Source organism: Podarcis tiliguerta (assembly GCF_965153285.1).
Source record: "Podarcis tiliguerta genome assembly, chromosome: 3".
NCBI lineage: Eukaryota > Metazoa > Chordata > Lepidosauria > Squamata > Lacertidae > Podarcis > Podarcis tiliguerta.
This window is the reverse complement of record NC_139536.1, coordinates 95939995-95955633: the sequence shown is the minus strand read 5'-3', so window position 1 is coordinate 95955633 and position 15639 is coordinate 95939995. Positions and strand designations below refer to the sequence as shown.

The 15639-nt window shown below is 42.9% G+C and overlaps 1 long non-coding RNA gene across 1 annotated transcript in view; it reads left to right on the top strand.

Annotated features, from left to right (window-relative positions):
• Positions 1–6061: 6061 nt before the first annotated feature.
• Positions 6062–15639, top strand: part of LOC310673433 — a 471349-nt gene continuing 461771 nt past the window's right edge. The window contains exons 1-2 of the long non-coding RNA XR_014509004.1: positions 6062–6104; positions 6685–6830. This is a non-coding gene — a long non-coding RNA (uncharacterized lncRNA). The remainder of the gene's footprint in view (positions 6105–6684; positions 6831–15639) is intronic.

The following is a 15639-nucleotide window of genomic DNA, read 5'->3' as shown; positions in this document are numbered from 1 at the left end:
AATTTCTCACTGAAGGTGTTGACTTAAAATATCTGCTGCATGGCCAAATTTGCCATTTTGAGCTTTGAATGTTCAAATGTTTTGCAGGAGAGGGCAGATGGATAGCATTTTTTCTTGGCTGCCAATGCCACAAGGGACCTTAACACTGCATGGAGGAAAGCTATTTCTTACTGCTGTCCCTAGAGGAATGTGGCAATTCTGATGTCCTCATGGTCCCCAAATACAGTCTATTACCTTCCCAGCTTTCTGACAGTGCTTCTATAGTCCATGCTAGTGAAGTGGTTCAAGGAGAGGAATTGTTCAGACACAACATTGCAGTTATTCACACATGTAGGGGATTATTATACAGTTCCCAACGGATTTGGCTGGAAACAGTGATGGAAGCAATCACAGTAACAAATAGAGTGTCCCCCCTCCCATGGTATTGCATAAATGGCTTTTCGGATATGTACACACTGTTGCTGCATTGTAATGGAAATGATCTTAGTAACAAACAGTACCCAACTGCCCAATATCATTAGATTTTGCAAATGCAGAATACTCAGATGCAATTCTCAGAAGTTGCCTTTTCTCATTAACTTTGCGGAGCTTCCTGACTTTGTAAGTTTTCTGCATTGTGTTCTAAATGAGTATGTTCTGTCCACTGAGTGTGTAGGGAGAACGTTTAACAGTGCCATCACCACAGAGACAAGCAATTTGGTGCAGTGTTTTGCTTACTCAGATGTAGTGGAAAGAACGCACACGCACAAAACGCCAAAGTCCCTGGAACAAATGGGACAGTAAACATATTCTGAACTGCTTTCCTCAACATTATTCAGTCTCTTTGCTGCCATTGCATTCCCCTTTAGCCCGGGTGGTTAATTATGCTCTCTTCATCTCCGAGGTCCTGTTCACGCAATGAATTAAGAAAATACTCCAAATGAAATATCAAAAGCAAATTTGGGAGAGGAGAGAGAAAGAGAGGAGAGACATTTGTAAGAGGATATCCTTTCCACAGTCCCAAAACTCCCTCTGCCCCATTTTGTCTGATGGCTTCTTGGCCCTTTCTTTGATCTCAAAAAGGGAAAGAATAGTACATTATACAAGGTGTGACCGGAAAGTAAGGCGAATGGTCACAGAAATCGGACAGCAAGAAATATTTGAACATACATACCTTACAGGCCTTTAAAGTAGGCCCTCTGATACAATGCACTGTTGACAACGTTTGTAGAAATGTTGGAAACTTCCTCGAGAAGTCCTCTTTTTGTACTGCTTTCAAGTCCCTCATCACAGCAGCTTGGACCTGTAAAATGTTGGAAAACCTGTGCCCTTTCAGTGCAAATTTCAGTTTTGGAAAAAGAAAGAAAGTGGCCAGATCGGGAGAATGTGGAGGGTGGGACAACTCAGTAACCTTAGTAATGGTTTCACATGGAATATGCCATTCTTCCGCCATCATTTGGATGGACAAAGGCCGATCCCATCAATAGCTCACAAATTCTGATGACATTTGCCACCATTCTCATCGATAGTCTGCCAGACTGAGGGTCATCTTCGATGGTTTGCCACCCTTCACAGAAACACTTAAACCACTCCTACACTGTCTTTCGAGTTGCAGCTTCATCTCTGTACACAATTGTGATCATTTCATGGGTTTCCGATGGCGATTGTATGTTCAGATATTTCTCGCTGTCCGATTTCTGTGACCATTCACTGAACTTTCCGGTCACACCTTGTATATTACACTAGGACAGACCTCAGACCCAGCCCTGAAATGCAGCCTTCCCCAGTTCTCTTTCTTGCCCGTAATGGTCTTCTAAGGCACTGCCTCTCTCCAGAGCACACACCCCTTGACTTGTTTGCCTGGAGAGGTGTGTCCATACAGACACCTCTGATCTTGCTCCAACCACCTTTGCCTCTGCCCCAAGCCACCACAGGCACGTGGTTCCTGGAAGGTTCCTCACAAGCTAATGTGCCCCTCAGACTGAAGCAGGTCCCCCTCTCCCGCAACGTCAAATCCTATTTATTTGCGTCAAACTCTTCATTTTGGGAGAGACAAGTAGATAAGAAGCATGACGATATAGATGTCTCTCTTCCCTGCAATGATGCCCGCCAGCTCGGGAGTTTCTTCTGTATATTATTTCTGTTTGGCTGTTTGTAGAAGGAGAAAGATAGTTTCCCACTGCCGTTTCTGAATGGTTTGTTTCTCCAGCAGGCAATCCGTCAGAAAGCTGTTCAATGGGAGGCGGGGAGCACACACTCATCAAGCGGCTAGACAAGAACTTTATTGTCTATTTTAAACAAGAGCAGAATAGCACATAAAATTCCTGAATCCACCCAGCTACAACTTAAGTCTAGTATAATAAGCAGTACATTGTGAAGACTGCGTATATTTAGTTCAGCATCCCTCCCCCAAATCACTGTGACTGGAGTGGCCTAAAGAAACCCCCAACAGGTAGATTGAAAGAGAGACCTTTCTGTCAAAACTAAATATTCATTTTCTTTTACATCTTCTCTACACTCCCTCTCTTGAACGCTGTGCATTTCTCCACTTTGTTTCGCAGAAAAGAAAAGGGAGGGGGAAGGATATGCATTTAACTTTCTGGAAAAACCAAACCCACAGAGTTAGAGGATCTGTGATCTATCCCATGATCTTAATGATCTTAATCCTCACAGAACTCTAGCCCAATGGTTGCCATTAATTTGATTTTGAATTGATTTTAAAATGAATTGATTTTAGAATGCTGTGTTACTTTTACTGTTGTTAGCCGCTCTGAGACCGGCTTCGGCTGGGGAGGGTGGGATATAAATAAATTATTATTATTATTATTATTATTATTATTATTAAACAGCATAATGCAATGACAAATTCATGGGGGGGGGGAGAGGGTTTCCCAAAGGCATCTGCTTGGCCACTGTGAGAACAGAATGCTGGACTAGATGGGCCATTGGGTGGCTCAAGTTAGCTATTCTTATGTTCTTAATTTGGGAATATGAGATATGACACATATCACTCAAACAGCCTCTTCATTCACGGTGCACAAAGCACAAGGCTTTTATCTTTAAATTAATACCTCTTAAAATATATTTTCCCCCTACTTCTGCGATTAGGCAAAGGGCCTTTATTCGGATCATTCTCCCTGTTGGTCAGGCATTGCCCTCCGACCCATACACACTTACCTTTGGAACCTGAAAACTAATAATTTGGGACATTGCAGTAAAAAATACAGCATATCCCTTTATTCTTTGGAGGCTTTGAAACCCGGACGGTTGTCTTTCAGAAATACATGCTTGAGCAAATCAGATGATACAGACTTGACTCGGGAATTAGTTGGTGAAATGCACGATTGAGGGAGAAGGTCAAGGTATTTGAACACAAATGGCTCTGCCTTGTTTTATAAATCATGTCATTTATTCCAAAGTTGTGTTTGGGGTGGAATAAGCAATATCCTGAAGGACTTAGTGTCCCTGAGTACAGTCAATATTTGTGCTCAGAGGCATGTGAGAGAAAATTCAAGCTTTGTGTGTTCATCTTTCAATGAGATCACTTGATGGTTCGCAACTCCCGCTAATATCAAACGTGGGTGGTGGGGGCTGACAGGATTTAAGCCAAACTGAAGCCCTTTGAGAAACAAGAGGGAGGCTCTTCCATGATTAGGGAAACTCCCAAAATTTGAAAAGTACAAACTATTTTAAACACACACACACACACACACACACACAGAGAGAGAGAGAGAGAGAGAGAGAGAGAGAGACTAAATCAGCCCAACTAGGACTGAATGTAATAGCCACATAGCCACAGAATACTGAGTCCCAGCTGAGGAGGGGGTGGGGTATAAAACTGGGGATTGGGAGTGGAATGGCTGGCAGGAAACTTAGACGGGAATGTGGGGAGCAGAAAAACAGCAGAGATTCTATGAACCAGAGAAGCCTTCCATCCGCGTTCATCAGGCAGCCATCCAACAGGAACCATCTGGAACCATCCCAGGAACTGGCAGACGTTGGTGGTATTGCCATGACCATCCAACCATCCAACCATCCTCTGCTACCAATTGTTGGGGAGTGGCCCCCCTCGGGAAAGGCTGACTCCTCTTCCCAGGCTGTGAAGCCTCTCTCCGGTGGTCTGCCCCTGGCTGGTCTTCGTTCAGTCCAGGGAGACCGGTGATAAGCGACACCTCCCTTTTGAGAGACGCACACTCACTTTCCCCTTGCATCTCAGCAGAAGAAAGAAACAGTCTGAAAGTAGTCTAACTCATTCTACTTTATTCCCAGACTGCACACTGTACAAGAGCTAGTACAAATCATGTCTGCTCTCTCAGCCTCCGTACAGCTCACTGCTTCCTCTGCAGCAACAACAGGAAGATCTCAAGTTAAACTTGGAACACAACCCTGAGAACAGCGTAGGAAATCCTGTCTCACGCTCAGTAACATCAGAATTATCACATGATGTAAACAATGTGCTGCTAGCTCGCAGCTGGTGAGCACACAAATCCCAACAGGGAACACTTCTGCAAGGAAGTGGAGACACAGCAACGTTTTGTTATATGCTCCAGTAGCCATTTCATGATATGGACCCAAAGGGTTCATGCTTCTTCCATTAAAAACTATTGCATCTAGCGTGAGATGAAATGAAAGCTTTGTCTGTGGTAGCTGACTGGTGATGACTACTTCACACATTCAAGCCATCACTTGATGTTACAGCCACGGAGTGAGGAGTATACAGTGGAACCTTGGTTGTCAAACGTAATCCGTTCCGGAAGACCGTTTGACTTCCAAAATGCTCGACAACTGAGGCACAAAGGGTGGTTGGCAAAATCAATGGGAAAAAATTGAAAAACACACAGCAGAAGTAATAATAATAATAATAATAATAATAATAATAATAATAATAATAATAATTTATTTATACCCCGCCCATCTGGCTGAGTTTCCCCAGCCACTCTGGGTGGCTCCCAATCGAGTGTTAAAAACAATACAGCATTAAATGTTAAAAATTTCCCTAAAGAGAGCTGCCTTCAGATGTCTTTTAAAGATAAGATAGCTGTTTATTTCCTTGACATCTTATGGGAGGGTGTTCCACAGGGCAGGCGCCACTACCAAGAAGGCCCTCTGTCTGGTTCCCTGTAACCTCACTTCTCGCAATGAGGGAACCGCCAGAAGGCCATCGGCGCTGGATCTCTGTGTCGGGGCTGAACGATGGGGTGGAGACACTTGTTCAGGTATACAGGACTGAGGCCGTTTAGGGCTTTAAAGTCAGCACCAACACTTTGAATTGTGCTCGGAAACATACTGGGAGCCAATGCAGATCTCTCAGGAAGACGTTAGACTTCTGAGGTGTGTTTGAAAACAGAAGCAATTACTTCTGGGCTTTTGGCGTTCAGGTCCCAAATTGTTCGGCTTTCGAGACGCTCGAAAACCGAAGTTCCACTGTACGTTTCTTTTTGTACCTAGGCTATTGTTTCATCTCAGTCTGCCATGGACCGTCTGGATACAGAGGAGTGATGGGAGGCACCAGCCGGGGAACCCCTCTAGAGAACTCCTAGGGGAAGAAGTCTCAGATTCAGGGAATTGGTGGTGGGGCAATGATGAAAGGGAGGAGGAGCTGACCTGAGGGAGGAGGTGTCAGAGGTGACAGGGTGTAGTGGACAGGAAAAGGCTGCAGCAAAGCACAGTTCAGACTTCAAGGCAGAGGCAAAAGCCAGGGAGTCTCCCCCTCATGTTGCGACCAGATCCCCTCCCCCCAGGTCTCCTGAAGAGAAATGAAATGGGCAGGGCAGAGGGGGTTGTACATGGACACAGCGTGAGATTGCATGAGAAGGATCCTCAAGAGGAAGAGTCCTAGTGGGCTCCGCATTCTGACCTGAAGTTCAGAAGTCTGAGGGTTTGTTAGCTTATTGCCAACAGGTTTTTGCTCATTGCAGATTTGGGCACGTTAATAAACCTGTAGCCCATTTTATCAGCCACACCATTTTGCATCTTCATTCTTTCCCTCTCTCTCCCTCTTTCTGTGGAGCAATCTGGCTCTTCCTATCCACTGGATAAAATTCAGTCCTTACTGTGTTCTACCTAGCGCTCTTTCAAACTAGTGACCTGGGTGCAGAGAGAAGCAGCACACAGCTTTAAAAAAGGTTGGTAAATTATTCAATATACTTAAATTTTAAAACACAATATTTGTTTTTTTAAATGATAGTAGCCTTAAGGCAGAGCAGCTTTATCACTTTTCAAAGAAAGTTTATAGAATGTGATAGCAATGGTAATGCAGTATATCTGCAGCAGACGGATGGTTAAAGATTTCAAGATGTGCAAGATTCATAACTGTTTGCATTTTATAATGGCTTCTACAGAAGGCTGGGAGGTTTGTGAGTCACGCTAATGCCATTATTTTTCTGCAAGGCCTTGCAGAATTTTAACAGCATCATTTTGGCTATTCAACAATAGCTATGCATTCATTCATGTATCCTCTGTCTCGACAGTTAGGATAAAATGCACTTGTCAAAGTTAGATAGCCCTATGCATTTTTCTTGTTATGTTAATGAGTGGGGGGAAATCTCATAAAAATTTAAAATATTTTATTGAAAATGAATCGAAAAGACAAAAGCAAAGTGTAAAGAGTTGCTCACTGTAAGGTAAGCTCAAAAGTGGTTTGCCGAAGGAGAATAGCAATGTCTGCTCTGGCTAAACATATGCAAATAAATTTCCTAACTTCAGCTGAAATGGGAAGATACAGTGAGTACATAAACAGCAGCAGAACTGTTTGCACAGCAGAGAAACCGCTCCTGGTCACATGCCTGTGAGGGCTATATAATTCAACACCCACAAAATAAGATGAACTGCTTTAACCTACGGCAGAGCTGGTAAGTAGTCAGAATAACATCACTTTATATTGTGGTAACTGAGGTCTGCTTAGCAGATGCAGTGATGACAGTGCTCCCCTTTATACTGCAGGTGGAGACAGGCAGCTGGTGGCATTACTGTGGATGGTTTCTATCTAACAAAGTATTTTTGCCAGTGCAAGGATTCCCCCCCCCCAGTGCCCCCAACTAAATCTGTTCTGGGTTCCCCCTGCCCTCAACCCTCAGGAGTTGCCCTCAACCTTCATGGATGTTTGTATACATTTCCACCCCTTACCCATAGCTGTCAACTTACAGATTTGAAAATAAGGGGCCAGCAGCCTTGAAAATAAGGGACCAGCAGCCTAAATAAAGGACCTGCAGCCTCACCTGTTCCAGGCACCCCAATCTTCCTGTCCTCCTGCAGTCTGGTCAAACTCATGCTGGTAGCTTTGAGAACACTGTCCAACCAACTTTGTAACCAGAGGTTCAACTGAATAGAATCTGAATCACATGCACCACAAGGCCTATGCAGCCTCAACTTAAGATGGCTCCCCGGTCTGGCTTTGCACTGTAAAGTTTGCAGCAGCACGTGCAACAAAATGGCGTCCAGCATTCCAACCCCCCCTCAGCTTGCATTAACTAGGCACACACAAGGCATGCAAGCTCCACCCCCCAGTTAGACTTCTTATTGGGTGAGCAACACAGCCAATCAACACAGTTGGAACCTCCCTCCTCCCTGGCCGGCAGGGAGGGAGGGAGAGGAGCTGCTTCCTTTGAAATTTAAGGGACATATTTAAGGGACATTTAAGGGACATCTATCAATAAGGGACTGCAGCGGGACATGGTGCTAGAATAAGGGACTGTCCCTTCAAATATGGGACACTTGACAGCTATGCCCTTACCAGAAGATCCCAGAGTGGGTTACAACCATTTAAAATTCAGAATTTAAAACAGTTAAAACAGGTTACAGTCACAAGAATAGAGTGGGTCCTGAAAATACACCTTAATGGGAGCAGGACTGTTTGAAGCTCTTAAATAGTCAGAAGAAAAGAATGTCAGCTATATCAGGCAATTTGTCGTTTTTTCAATGATAATCATGAAAAAGTGCAGAAATGAAGCATGTAATATATATTTGTCAATCTTACCTATCCATCTTTTACCTATCCATGATCTTTATACAGTAATTCAAAGATGAAAAATAATATATTTAATAAAGTCTATAGATTTACATTTTCTTGAACTTTGATGGACAAATGCATTATGAACCTTTTTCATTTCTCCACAAATCAGTTACAAAGTGTTTGACTTCTCCGACTTGATGAAATTAGTCAGTTTGATCATGTTTACTATATCCCACACTTTAATTATCCAGTCTTCCACTGTAGGAATCATGTCCATTTTCCAATTATGAAGAAGTAGTTATATGAGCCACAATTAATGAACTGATAACCATTACTTTATCATCTATTAAAATGAGTTCTGTAATATATCCAAATAAGATAACCTGTGAATCTATTTGGAGTATATATCCTGCAATGTCTATTTCTTTTATTGAGTTATTCCAAAGTGTATTTATTTTAGGATATGTCCAGAAAGTATGCTGTATAACAGCATTATTATTTTTGCAATGCCAACCCTGTATGTTTGCTGTCCTATTTGCATGATTAAGTCATTGTGGAGTCAAATACCATTGCCTGCTAAGTTTATAAAAACTTACTTTAAAATAAATGCTGATAGTTTGCTGAGGAATATTGAACCAGAGCCAGTTTCCATATATCAGGGCCAACATTTCTTTCCCATTTATATTGATAAGTGTTTTTCATTGATTCTAAATTACTGATCATTTCACCTATCTTGCATAATAATACTTGTGATTTATCTTCCAGCATTATATATTCAAATTCTGATATTTCCTGAAGAGGGCCATATCTTGTAATTAAACTATGGGCAATATTTCATTACTGTAGATATTGGAAAAAATTGCGGTCATGCCTGTAAAATTTCCTCATTGATTTTATTATATATTCTGAAAGAGCCATCTTACTGTCAATGCTCTAACAAACCATAGTTTTTCCACATATTAAGAGTACTTAATAGTCCTCTTCCCTGTATCTCTTCCTTATAATGGATTGCAGTTAATGGTGATAAACCTGGGCTCAGATTTGAAAAATAATTATTATTAGGGCAACGATCAATATATCATTGTACTCAGTCCATGCTGAAGAAATGGTACTCTTTTAGGGTTGAGAAATACCTCACCCCCCTTCTTGGAAGTCACCCAGCATTAAAGTTTGCCATGGTGCAAGCCAAGCATCCAGGGTGTTGCTAAGCAACCAGGGTAAGAGATTCCAGGAAGATGGAGGCCCCAAACTGAGCTTGGGGCATGCCATAGCTAATCCTTCTCCACAGACCCCTTATGGGGGTCCCCTTTGCTATGCTGATGCCCTATGCTATGTTCACCCAAACTGAAGTCAGTCATACCAAACGCCTAACACAAATAAGCCTTACTTTGCTGAGGGAAATATACAAATCACTCTGAATCAAAGTGCTAATTGAGGCTGGGAGGAACACATTCCAGTGTTGTCAGCCAGGGACCTGAGTAGTTAAGTGAGGCTTTCAGCCAGTTTCAGAAGATATAAGCCCCCATCAACGTGTTTGCTAATGAGCGCAAGGTTGCAGATGTAGCAGAAAGAATCAGTGCACATCCAAACATAATCTAGATCAGCAATCAGTCATCATAGGCCAGACTAGGTACAACAACACAGCAAGGCAAGGAAGCTGGAATGTGGAGCTAGTAACCCAAGAATAATAAGCCAGAACTCCTTGTTGTTTCTAGCAACTAGAAAGTTGAAGAGGGAAGACTTATGCACTCTGGCCTCCTAAACTGCACCCTAACCACAAATGCTGACATTGAAGGTGTCCAGGGTGGCTTATTCATTAGGAGACCGATGACTCTGGGCATGTGATGATACTGTATCATCACCCTTCAGCCTGGACCCAAAGCTTTTGGTAGCACCACTCTCAAATCCTCCTCCTCCTCCTCTGAGAGTTCCAGGAGTTCCTCATCAGATACCAGCATGGAGGGCCTCAATGGGGCCCTCAGCATTGGATTCAGGGGGCCTGTATGCTCCTCAAGGTCCTTGGCCTATGAGGTATCTAGTTCATTTTCTAAGCTCAGAGGAGCTTTGATGCAGGACCAAGGGATTGAGAATGGCCAGGAAAGCTCTGTTCCTGGATGTCCCAGTGTGTATGCATTAAAAGGTAAATGACCCCTGACAGTTAAGTCCAGTCACGGACGACTCTGGGGTTGCAGCTCTCATCTAGCTTTACGGTCTGAGGGAGCCGATGTTTGTCCACAGACAGTTTTTCCGGGTCATGTGGCCAACATGACTGAGCTGCTTCTGGCGAAACCAGAGCAGCGCATGGAAATGCCGTTTACCTTCCTGCCAGTGTGGTACCTATTTATCTACTTGCAATTTGACATGCTTTCGAACTGCTAGGTTGGCAGGGGCTGGGACCGAGCAACGGGAGCTCACCCCGTTGCGGGGATTTGAACCTTCCGATCAGCAAGCCCAGGGCTCAGTGGTTTACACCACGGTGCCACCCTGTGTATGTATTAGTTGGGATCAATGATTGTGGCAAATTACAGGCAACACATTGTCAGCATTGAAACTAGACAAAAGCCTGAATGCCTACAGTCTTTGAAAGAAAATGGTTTGCATTTCATCATGATGTGGAAAGTGATTGCAATTTTTTTTTAGAATTACTTCTGGAGGTGTATTTGTTTTCCTCCTTTCTGGCCACTGGTTTCTAAAAGAATGAAGGGAGTATAACAATGCTCCCTACAAATCTTGAAATATTATTTTTGAAGGACAAAGGCTCCATTGCATCTTTTCACTATTTATTACTCTGTAAAGATTTAGTGGTAATAGGTTCCCAGAATATTGGATTGAAAACATTAATTTTAATGGTTATAAAAAGATTAGATTTTTATAAGCAATGGCTTTTCCACCAACATATTAATAGCACAAGCATTCCCACATCTTTACTGGCTTCCACTCCCCACCAAGGTCAAAGATTACATTTAATTTAATTTTGTTTTAATTATTACCAACTACTTCATTCCCAATTAAGTAAATTGCTACATGGGTTTCTTTTCATCATTACAGTGATAGGAGACCTTTTTTTCACCCCTCTGGAAACAGTTCCTATTATGTAAAAAAACAATCAAACACTGGAAACATGTTGCTTAATTGCTGCAGAATGGTGGAAGAACCTAACAGTTCCAAAAAGAAAAAAAAGAAACGGGTATGAAAACAAAGACAAAACACAGAGTGGGCGGGAGGGAGATAGGAAGAAGATGCCATAGGCAGGAAAGATGATTTAACTGTATTTTGTCTCAAACCGTTCTGAGAGGTTTTACTTCTCAACTGCTGTTTGTTGAGTCAGGGGCTGAGTTTGCACCAACATGGCGCAGTCATGCAAAAATAATCCAATCAGACAATCAAGTATCGTGCCTGAAGTTTCAGATGGGAACCCCTGAACAAGGTGTAGAAGGAATCAGATTAAAAATGCCCTAAATGAGATGCATTCCAGAGCCTTAGAAGCCCCCTTGGTATATTATTCTCATGAAGGACACACTATGTAATTTCTGAGAAAAGAGACCTTAATATAGTTGCCTTGTTTGCACTCATGTGTACATTTCATATGATCAGAGGGATACCTGATCCTGCCTGTGTTTCATCATGTGGAAGCCTATAGGTGAACAGGTGCTTTCTTATAAACTTCTTCAGTCTACTACAGAGGTGGGGAACCTCAGGCCAAGGAGTCAAATGCAAACCTCTAGACCTCTCTTTCCTTGGAACCTTTCCCAGGCTTTGAAACACCACTTTTGCTTGAGCCTGGCTCTGGGTGATTGTCAACATGGTCTTCCCCCTGATTTATATTAGTATACATTGTTAAGGTAAAGGTAAAGGGACCCCTGACCAATAGGTCCAGTCGTGACCGACTCTGGGGTTGCGGCGCTCATCTCGCTTTATTGGCCGAGGGAGCTGGCATACTGCTTCCGGGTCATGTGGCCAGCATGACTAAGCCGCTTCTGGCGAACCAGAGCAGCGCATGGAAATGCCATTTACCTTCCTGCCAGAGCGGTACCTATTTATCTACTTGCACTTTGATGTGCTTTCGAACTGCTAGGTTGGCAGGAGCAGGGACCGAGCAATGGGAGCTCACCACGTCACAGGGATTCGAACCACTGACCTTCTGATCAGCAAGTCCTAGGCTCTGTGGTTTAACCCACAGCACCACCCGCATCCCAGTATACATTGTTAGAAACTGTTAAATCTGTCACGTATACAGTTTCAGTATGCAGACTGTCTTGCCAGAGTAGCGCATGCGCTAGTTATTTCCTGCTTGGACTACTGCAATGTGCTCTGCGTGGGGCTACCTTTGAAGGTGACCTGAAAATACAACTAATCCAGAATGCAGCAGCTGGACTGGTGACTGGGAGTGGCTGCTGAGACCATATAACACCAGTCCTGAAAGACCTACATTGGCTCCCAGTATGTTTCTGAGAACAAGTGCTGGTGCTGACCTTTAAAGCCCTAAACGGCCTCAGCCCAGTATACCTGAAGGAGCATCTCCACCCCCATTGTTCAGCCTGGACACTGAGGTCCAGCACCAAGGGCCTTCTGGCGGTTGCCCACTGCAAGAAGTGAGGTTACAGGGAACCAGGCAGAGCATCTTCTCGGTAGCAGTGCCCCCCCCCTGTGGAATGCCCTCCCATCAGATGTCAAGGAAATAAACAGTTACCTGACTTTTAGAAGACATCTGAAGGCAGTCCTGTTTAGGGAAGTTTTTAATGTTTAATGTTTTATTGTGTTTTTAATATTATGTTGGGAGCCACCCAGAGTGGCTGGGGAAACCCGGCCAAATGGGCGGGGTATGTATATATAAATAAATAAATTGCTTTGAATCATAAGCTAATTTTGAAATCATGCCAATAAAATATGCCACCGCCACCAGTGAGCATCAGTTTCTTTTGCACAGTATTTTGCTCTCATTCTTTTCCCCACTGCAAATGCATTTTGTGGCAAAATGAAATGCTGGATTTCCAAGTGATTACTCGCAAGTGAGAAACGCCTTTCCGTACTCAATCCCACAAAGTACCGACAGCTGATGTATGAAAGATGCTCAGCATCCTCAATCCTATTGATATGTCAGTTAAATGTACAAAGCTCCATGCAAGCAAAGAAGGCAACCATTTGATAAACACCCTTGTTTCGACCAGAAGCAGCTATTATTCCAGCAAGGACTTAGATGTCATCATAAAGAGGCAATGAAGTTTGAACAGTTTCATTACCTGAGGGCAGACCTATAGCTTGAAAAGGGAGTCTTTGACATCATTATCAGTGAAATACAGATTCTGAAGTCTCCTGAGACAAATACGGAAGCAGCACAGCAGTTTGTATCCAGATTAGCCCTTGGGGCCGACAGCCAGTGAACACAAGAGCGTAGGAAGCTGCTTCACACTGAGTCAGATCATTGATCAATTGAGCTGAGTATTGTCTACTACAATGTAAATGATACATTAACAGGCAGTGGTTTTCTGGAGTTTTCGAGAGGGGTCTCCCCAAGACCTGGAACCTTCCGCATACAGATAAAGTGTTCTACTAATGAGATACAGCCTTTTCCCCAAAGCCTTTTCCATTTATGGAAGAGGGAGAGGTCCCTTCTTCTTCTTCTTCTTCTTCTTCTTCTTCTTCTTCTTCTTCTTCTTCTTCTTCTTTTTCTTCTTCTTCCTAATTTCTCATTTTCTTTCAGTCTCCTGCACTACCTCCCACACTGTTACAGAAGGTTCCATAACCCTCTGGAGCAGATTTTTAGCGGTACAAGGAACTGCGCAGGTTGTGAATCATCTTGTGAGTGTTTTTCTCACAAGACCTCTGAATCCAAGATATATTTTTAAAGGTCTTGATCCAGAGCAAAGTATGAGATGCTCTTTGATGGACAATCAGTGATCATTGAATCAAATTCCGTTTCTAGCCCGCTTCTGTTTTCATTTTGAAAGCAGTGGTTTTGTTCCTAGAAACTTATTTTAGGTAGATGCAAAAGTTTAGATGTTGGTGTTTGGGGGGTTTCCACCCATGCTTGACAGACTTTCTACTCTGTGGCTGCGCTCTAGCTTTTAAGACAGTAGATGTTGCTGCTTCAGGAAGCATCATTTCCTGTGCTATTTCCCCATCTCCTTTGTCCCAATATTGCCTGTCAAACGGGGTTTGCAAGATCTGAAGCACCACAAAGACCTATAAGCAGATTTGACAGTGGGCTGAGTTGTTCGCGCCAGGGCAACAATGTCCCTGTCATATCGCCTACAGCTCTCTTGAAAACCCGATCACCTGTCTTCAGCCTCAAGACTGAGCCTGCATGATTGCTAGCCTGTCAAGACACAACAAAACACAAAATGTGGATGGCACCTGAAGAGAAGGGGGAAAGATAGTAATTCTGATGTATTACAGATGACCTAGGATTGAGCTCATGGGAGGCAAGGCATTGCAAGGGCCTTAAAATACTTGAGGCATAGGCCCATGACACAACTTTGCATAGCATTCAGATATGCTAATTTATATGTTATAGGTGAAAATTCAGGCTTATGAAAGCTGCCCTGAAAGCAGCTTTTTTATTTAAAAAGCAACAAGGAAACAGCAAGAGATCCAAGGCCCAGTACAAAAAAAACAAACAAATGGAGGCTTTGATGTCTATCCCATGTGTGATTTTGATCCATTAAATGGAGTAAGTGGTTTTCTAATTAGAAGAAACTTCCCCTTCAGTGGGGATTGTTTGTTTGTTTCTTGTCTGGAGGCTAGTTATGTACAGACTGGTTCTGTTAATTGGAACAGAGTCTTTTGTTTTTCAGGTCAGTCTTGGCACTTCTTTCTATATAGCTATGTAAGATGAAAACCGTACGTTGCTTTTAATAGTGCACAACCCACGATCATTGTTTACACTTCATGCTTTGGTAGAAATGTGACTGTACAACGTGGTAGCAAAGTCTATGCATTGCATTATTCCAATTCTGCAGCTGTAAGATGATTAATAGTCCATGGTAACGGCTGATGGCAATGTTCCTTTTCCCTACTTGCATCATTAAGTTGCCTGCGAAATGTGGGGAAGAAATAGACAAAGGTTGCAATCCTAAGCACATACCTATTAGGAATTAAGTACCGTTGAATTCAGTGGGGCTTACTTCCAAGTAAGCATCTTGAGGATCAGGCTGGAAGTCTGACATGACACAAACGGTCACCCTGCTTTGAGGCCCCAATCAATTGTGCACATCAGACTTGCAAATGATCATTGCAGTGTTACATAAAATGTTGTATTTGGCTACCTATTCCTCATTTCTTAAAGACGGTAGTTGGTTCCACTGCAATCGGTGGCTATGGGCAGCAGAACAGGATGCTGCCAAACAGTCCACAACTGGCCACCTTCCACTACAAAAAGGGAATATTCATCATTAAATACTACACTTTAGTTAAAATAAATTAAAAAATTATCCAGTAGTACCTTAGAGACCAACCAAGTTGGTTCTGAGTATAAGCTTTCGTGTGCATGCACACTTCTTCAAACACACGAAAGCTTATACCCAGAACAGACTTAGTTGGTCTCTGAGGTGCTACTGGACAATTTTTTAATTTTTTAATTTATTCAACTGCCTCAAACCAACATGGCTACCTACCTGAATCTACACTTTAGTTCCTTATTCAAACAAGCACACAAATAAAACTACAGACAAAGCTTGGTAGGAAAGTTTGGCTTTGAAGGTCCTTTTAAG